The 8,194-nt window shown below is 38.1% G+C and overlaps 1 non-coding gene across 1 annotated transcript; it reads left to right on the plus strand.

The window, feature by feature from the left end:
* Positions 1-7,875: 7,875 nt before the first annotated feature.
* Trnan-guu (transfer RNA asparagine (anticodon GUU)) lies at positions 7,876-7,949 on the plus strand. Its single transcript has one exon. It is a non-coding gene; the product is annotated as a tRNA-Asn (tRNA).
* Positions 7,950-8,194: the final 245 nt, after the last annotated feature.

The raw sequence follows: 8,194 nt of genomic DNA on the forward strand, positions 1-8,194 counted from the left end.
GAAAAAAAAAAAAAAAAAGTAGCCTGTGAGATCAATTACAATGTTGTTACGAGTTCTTTGGAGAAGCCTTCGGAATTTTAAGGTTTTTTGTTGGCGACAGACATACTGCGGTAGGACGTTTCTTTCTCTCTCTCTCTCTCTCTCTCTCTCTCTCTCTCTCTCTCTCTCTCTCTCTCTCTCTCTCTCTCTCTCTCTCTCTCTCTCTCTCTCTCTCTCTCTCTCTCTCTCTCTCTCTCTCTCTCTCTCTCTCTCTCTCTCTCTCTCTCTCTCTCTCTCTCTTTCACACACACACACACACACACACACACACACACACACACACACACACACACACACACACACACACACACACACGAGTTGAGCCGGACCGTTGCCATCTAATGTAGGTTTCTTTGTTCTCAGTGGGCGACCGAGCTAGGGACTCTGTGGGGGGCCTTTCTTGGGGCGCCCCCTACTTGTATTGCTAAAATAACTCGACCTTGTGAGCCACAAAGGCTGGTCTGTTGAGCTCCGAGAGCACTTAGAGGCTGAGCTCAGGACAAGTGGAGCCATATAGGCCCAGCAAAGCCACTCACTCCTCTGTTGGGTGATGGCACAGATACTAAGAGCATGAGAGAGAGAGAGAGAGAGAGAGAGAGAGAGAGAGAGAGAGAGAGAGAGAGAGAGAGAGAGAGAGAGAGAGAGAGAGAGAGAGAGAGAGAGAGAGAGAGAGAGAGAGAGATTAACGTGGGATGTCAGTGATTGAATGAGATTCTCTTTCGAGTCACACATACTAACTCGTTGATCTGAATTAGAAATGATCTTGCCAGTCAGTCCATCCCATTCAGGAATAATATTGAATGAATTAGTAGAAAATGTATTTTCCGAAAGTTCATGGTTAACAATTGTATTTTCACCACATTTAACAATATTCAAGGAGTTCAAGTGTTTCTTGTACTTAAGCCATGTATGTGTCTTTTTTATTTATCCATTTTTTTTTTATCTTATGTGATAGCAGTACTGATTACAATTGTGTGCGCTTGCTATATATCGCAAGATGTTACAATTGCTATCTGACTGGATATCTTGTATGTATGTATTGCAGTGCCATTTATTATTGTACTGTGGTTTATACTCGTATCGATTATGTGTTATTCAAAACTTTTCGTTTCCACAATTAAGGACGCCCTTGTTTTCGAGGCCACGTATTAAATTTTACTGAACCTTTAATGACTACAATATTTTTCATTACATTACTTGTAACCAAGTTAACGAATGCTTTTTTTTTAAAGTTCAAGTACCGCCAGTATCGGAGGTTTTTAGACCATGATAATCTCTTGTATAATTCCTTTATTCCCTTGACAGTCTACTACAGCGGAATGAAAAAAAAAATGTTTTATGAACTTTTTACTCCGGTGTGAAATAATGTAGTTAGGAATGAATTGTGGAAATACCTGTGAATATAAATCTAATTAGTATTCAAACTGGCTGTCTCTGCTTTGTGTGTGACGAGAAAAAAAGAGTTTCAAAGTCACAACAATCTATATTCAACAAGAGAACGTCAGTTGTTACAAATACCCATTTATTATTAAAGAAGGAATATAAAAAAACAAATATTTAGAAACTGACTAAGAATGTCATCATTTTATTAAATGTTCATGTGCGTGTGCGTGTGTGTGTATGTGTGTGTGTGTGTGTGTGTGTGTGTGTGTGTGTGTGTGTGTGTGTGTGTGTGTGTGTGTGTGTGTGTGTGTGAGTGTGTTGTCAGGTATTAGTCTTTAAAAGGAATGCTATGATTTTCCTCTCAACATTTTCAAATCTTAGCCTCCATTACATTATCTTATCAGCCCATTAAAATAAATGCCTTTTGGAGAATTGAGCAGCGAGGACCAGAGTATTTTGCTTCTTGAGAGGGTGGTGGAGGAGACCAGATAAAAACAAGAAGTGCATGTGGAAGGCGTTAGAAACCTTGACGTGTGCTTGCAGGCGTTGAGATGGGGTTGTGCATCCCTCGGTGGTCAAGGGCGTGAAGATGAAGGGGATTTGGAAGGGAAAGAAAGGAGGCAAGGAGGATGTGGCAGTTACCCCTCCCGCACCCTTCCTTGCGTCTCCTTCAGATGAGTGTTTGCATCACAGCCCTGGAAATAACCTTCACACGAGCCTCAAGTGATGGTCATATAACTGAGTGTTTATAGACGCCCACAGATTTTCTTTACTCAGAGATAATGTACACTCAAGGGGAAGGTATCGTCAAGATTTCTTAACAAGGAGAGCAGATGATAGTTTTTGAATATATAACGCTTAGAAATCCAGCATGAATCGTTTGTGTATATACCATTCGGAGAGGGCATCAGTAAATCTTTATACATCTTCGTTTTGCTTAATTTCTTTTTCACTATTCAGCACTGCACCGACAGAAACAAAAACTGAAGTAAAGCCAAGTATTCGATGAAGCTGAGAGCCACTCCATGATTTCTCGCAACCAAGAGTGATTCAGTGCTTCAATATAGATCAGAGGGGCTCAGTACGGTTCAGTGGTTCAGGAATAGCTCCGGAGTGATGCATTGCTTCGCCCCCTTTGTCCGCATCTTGAACCGGTTGGTACGCGGTGTCAGCCCAAGATTTTCCGGAGATGAAATGAAAACGGCAGACTCAAATCTCTTTAGGAAACAGTGAGGGCAAGATACCGGAGCAGATGAACGTGAGTAATGGACGGAGGAGGAGGAGGAAGAGGAAGAGGAGGAGTGGCCTGATTGATGACCTTAGAGGGACGAATTCAAAGATAAGAAAGAGAGTAGAAGGGCGAAAGTGATGATAAGACGAGGATTAGATGGATTGCGGTGATAAGGGAAGGGTAAAAGTTGAGTGAGGGATGGAGGGTGGCGGAGGGCGATTAGCGGTAATGTAAGTAAAGAGGTGGAAAATGGAATTAGCGCAAGTGATGAATGAATTAAGGGACTGCTGAAAACAAAAGGGTGTGACATCGGGCAGTGTAATAATTTAGTATTTACTGTGATATATTCTATGAAATTAATCTTTGTTTTCCAGGGTGTAGAATATTTATAGTCTCGAAATCATGGCGACAGACAGGAGTATGTATATGCATCCTTTTTATTTACCCTTTGTTTTCCTTATTCATGCTACATTTTTTTGTTTTTAATATTTATGTATACTGTACTAAACAAAGCACCAAACCAAATCACTAAACAATTATTGTAATCTTATTATATTTATTGTTCCTCCAAATAAAACAATATTGACATTCACTCACACATAAAAGAACACACACACACACACACACACACACACACACACACACAACGCTGGGTCTTTCAGCCTCTCACAGTTGTATTTTCTTCACATCTGCAACCAGAGCCAGCCCTAAATTTTATGACCAACATAAAATTCGGCCGTTTCTATGGTCAGCAGCGTTTGGGTATGCTACTTTTTTTCCTGTTTTTTGTTTTGTCATAACGGCGCCGCTCCCCAAATTTTTGTGCTCCTTAAAAACTTTTAATTCTCATTGTAAAGTAGCAAGTATATATGAAGTACTGTAATAAAGATTCTCAGGTGCAGATATTTAAGAATGATGAGAAATGTGTAGTTAATGTGTGAAAGAAAATAGTAAATGATAATAAGATTGAAAATATATGCGAAAAATTTGTATCCATATAAATTAACTAACAGTGTCAAGTAATCTTACATTTTATGAATTCAAGAAATAACTCTTGAATTCAGGCAAGAAAGTTGGAGCCCAAAAGTTTATTCGAACAAGATATGCAATAGATAAGAACATTGAGCTTTCCAGTGGAATTATACTGCAGTCCAATAATTTTTACATTTGACACATGAACTAATAATATGAAGAGGTAAAAAGTTAAATAGAATCTCGAAAAAATTACTGAAATTATGATTATCAGATGTGTAACAACAAAGCAGTAATGCATACTAATGCCACTAATGGAACTGTGGATGCCCTCAGTGCTCATATGTAATGACAGTAATATAAAAAAAACTGTTATGATCGCCAGAATAATAATAGTGAATGATTATATTACATAGAATACGTAATACTATGTGGTATAAATGCAATTGAGTGTGTGTGTGTGTGTGTGTGTGTGTGTGTGTGTGTGTGTGTGTGCTCTCCTGCTCTTTAGCGTTTGACGACCACATTTCATCACTTCGCATAAAAAAAGAAATATAAAGATCAAGTTACACTATTAATTACAACAGGAATTTGTCTTTTTGTCATTAAAGAGAATGCAATTCTTTTATCTGAGGTAGATGCCTTTGATGCGTGTATTGGAATTATTGAAAGTATTTTTTTACTTTATTCGATTAATATACAAGATATTGTATCTCATACATTGCTGAATTTTCTTGTATAAAAGTTCTATATTAAAGAAGAATTTTGCTCTGTTGTAGTTAATCTGATGCTAACCATTGGAATAGGATTGCTGTTGGTTGCCTTGAAGATGCTTAAGTTTTCTTTTGTTGTTTTTTGCAACACAATAACTATATCAACATTTCATTAATTTTAATATACAGTTTTATTAATAAGGATTCGTAAGATTTTTCAGATTGGATTAATATATCTCCATGGATTCGAGTCTGTCAAACAGCCAAGACTTCACTCCCCCAGACAGTGGTAACTCGTTTCCAGTTGCACACTGCTCGTTAGCACGGGAGGCGATGCAGCTGGACTCGTAATTACAATAATCCAACATGATCACGTACACTGCTAGCGATCGCGTCACGGTCTGGCGAGGGAAAGGAACGCCCTCTAGATAATACTAGGTACCGTACCCGCGAGAAGCAATACTGAAAAAAAAAAAGTGTATGTAGTGATACACGTCCGCATTGCCATAACTAGCCTTTCCTACACTATTCAGCATTGGTGGTACTCTCATACTCACATTACAACTTCCATTCGTTGCAAAAGGAATGATTTCACTATCTTTATAATTTTGTGTTGCAGGTGAATTTTAAAAATTCATTAAATAAATAGATAAATAAATAAATAAATAAATAAATAAATATATATATATATATATATATATATATATATATATATATATATATATATATATATATATATATATATATATATATATATATATATATATATATATATATATATATATATATATATATATATATATATATATATATATATATATATATATATATATATATATATATATATTTCATTATTATCACATATCTCGTCCATTCCACGTTCGGTGGCGTTGGTTTTATTATCAAATTTGGCTCCTCTGGTGTGAACAAAAAGAGATAGACACAGACTAGCACAAAAACATAAACAAATTTAGAATTATTAAATTATATATATATATATATATATATATATATATATATATATATATATATATATATATATATATATATATATATATATATATATATATATATATATATATATATATATATTATGTATGTATATATATATGTATATATCGTCTTTTGACTGTTCGAACACCTGGAAAACCGTATAGATGCAACAGCAAATGTAATGAAGGACGTTGCACGTAAACTGAATTGCATACTACATATCAAAACTCCATCACTGGGAGATAAAAAAACAATTCAACTTCCATAAACCCATCTACACACACACACACACACACACACACACACACACACACACACACACACACACACACACACACACACACACACACACACACACACACACACACACACACACACATACTAAAAAAAAAAACAAATAGAAATTCTGCACATGCTGACATTTGTAATAAAAAATAAATAAAAAGGTGCATGCATATAAAAGTATCATAAATAAAAAAGATGAGTATAAAGAACCGGAAAGAGCAGATTAAATAAGCTACACATAAAAATAAGAAACCCAATTGCAGAGAGAGAGAGAGAGAGAGAGAGAGAGAGAGAGAGAGAGAGAGAGAGAGAGAGAGAGAGAGAGAGAGAGAGAGAGAGAATAGTGATGGACTTTTAGCTGATCACAACAACCAAGGATTCTCTCTACAGGATATGACGAATCCTTCCTTGGGTAAGCCTTCCTGCTCAGATGGAAAGGAAGGAAGGAGGGGAGAGGAACGAGGCAGAGAAAGCGTCAGGAAAAGGAGAAAGGGTCTGCTGTCACTAAAGGAAGCAGGGAGAGAAGACAGGCCACAAGGATATACTGGCGTCTCTCTCTCTCTCTCTCTCTCTCTCTCTCTCTCTCTCTCTCTCTCTCTCTCTCTCTCTCTCTCTCTCTCTCTCTCCCCGTCCCTTTCTTGAAGTTTCTTGTGTCGCTGTTCTTTCACATTTCCCTCTCCTTCCCTCTTTCTTGGACCTCTCTCTTCTCCTAAATCTCCACTAACACGGCCTCCATTTCTTCCCCTCCGTGTTATCCTTTGTCACATTCCCTTCCTATTTCTTCCTCTCTTTCTCTTTTGCCTCAATCCGTGCCTTTCTTGACCCATGTTCCTATTTTTCCTTCGGCTTGTATTTCTTTACCTCATTCGTGCTTGCATCGTGGCATCATTTCTCTCTCTCTCTCTCTCTCTCTCTCTCTCTCTCTCTCTCTCTCTCTCTCTCTCTCTCTCTCTCTCTCTTGACCTTTGACTCTTAAGACTCTGTACATTTTATTTCAATTTTGAGCGATGCGGGTGTGGACGCGTCAATCCGTTTACGTGAGGGGATGATGAAAAGCCTTACAAGCGGAGAGAGAGAGAGAGAGAGAGAGAGAGAGAGAGAGAGAGAGAGAGAGAGAGAGAGAGAGAGAGAGAGAGAGAGAGAGAGAGAGAGAATAGTTGATATATAGTACCTGGATATTTGTTGGTTAAGGAATATATCAATCTGCAAGCTCAATAATTTCACTACTAGGTTATTTATTTATTTGTTTATTTTCCGTGATGATCTATGATTTTTAGGCACGTACTGGTCTGTTTCGTACTTCTTTAGCCTAGAAGAAAGATTAGCTCCGTTTTCTCTGTCTTTGCTGTGTCCGAGTAATCATCTTTTCCTTTGTTCTCTTACAGTGCTCCGATTGAAAAAAAAAAGGAAAACACAGTAATAAAGAAAAAGTGAAACAACTCATCACAAATTAACTATTTTCATCTGTAACCTTATTCCCTCTTCATCGTATGTATCCTATCCTTAACGCACAGCGCTTTTAGACTCAGTAACCCCCATCCTCATCTCATTTTCCTCGTCCACACTTTCCCTTCCCTTCCCTTCCCCGCTCTTCCCCAACCACACAACTTTGGAGTTCCTTCACCTCCTTTTTTCCCTTCCTGTTTCCCCTTGAACCCTTCCACTGTCGACAACCAACAAGTTACTACCCCCTCTGCCTTCCGTTCATCCTTTTTTCCCCCACCTCCCTTTCCCCTCTCCATCTCCCGCACCACAATTTCCCTCTTCCCATCCAGCCCCAACCGTCCTCTCGTCCTCGGTCAGGCCGGGACGATAATCACAGTGGCGGCGGCCCGGAGCACGTCTGCAGGGGAGGGTTAGGCGGGGGTGTGTTGGTTATGTAAGATGTCATAACTTAGATGGTGATTGTGTGTTTAGTCCTTTGATGATGACGATGGTAGTGGTGGTGGTGGTGGTGGTGGTCGTGGTGGTGGTAATGTTAATTGTAATAAAAATTTACAGTACTGACGATAATAGTAATAATAATAAAGTAATGATGGTAATGATAATAACAATGACAGAAATAGAAGTGGTAATTACTAGAGCAATAACATAATAGTAGTAATGATAATAGCAACAATGAAAATAAAATTGTAATAACTATAGCAATAACAATAATAATAATAGTAATGATAATAATGAAAATAATAACAGTGATGATAATAAACCACTGTAGTTCTCCGTAATGTAATTTTTGTATATCTCGCTTGATGATTCCAAGCCTCCGTGGCACAATCGGTTAGCGCGTTCGGCTGTTAACCGAAAGGTTGGTGGTTCGAGCCCACCCGGGGGCGAAATAATTTTTTGTAGACATTATAAAGTGCAATCACTGGTGAGCTCGGGACAAAGGCTGGTGATGTGAATGACATCGTGATTGGAGTTCAGGACAAGACTGATAGGCGGTCCCATCATATCCTTGCCTCTTGTAGCCTGCAAGTACTTACAGCTCTTACCAGTTTCGTCTCGGTATCAATAGTACAACTAGTAGACTACTAAATAGCAGTAGAATTAGTATTCTTAGTAACAGAACTAGCACTAC

The sequence above is a fragment of the Scylla paramamosain genome, chromosome 5 (assembly GCF_035594125.1).
Source record: "Scylla paramamosain isolate STU-SP2022 chromosome 5, ASM3559412v1, whole genome shotgun sequence".
In the NCBI taxonomy this organism is placed as follows: domain Eukaryota; kingdom Metazoa; phylum Arthropoda; class Malacostraca; order Decapoda; family Portunidae; genus Scylla; species Scylla paramamosain.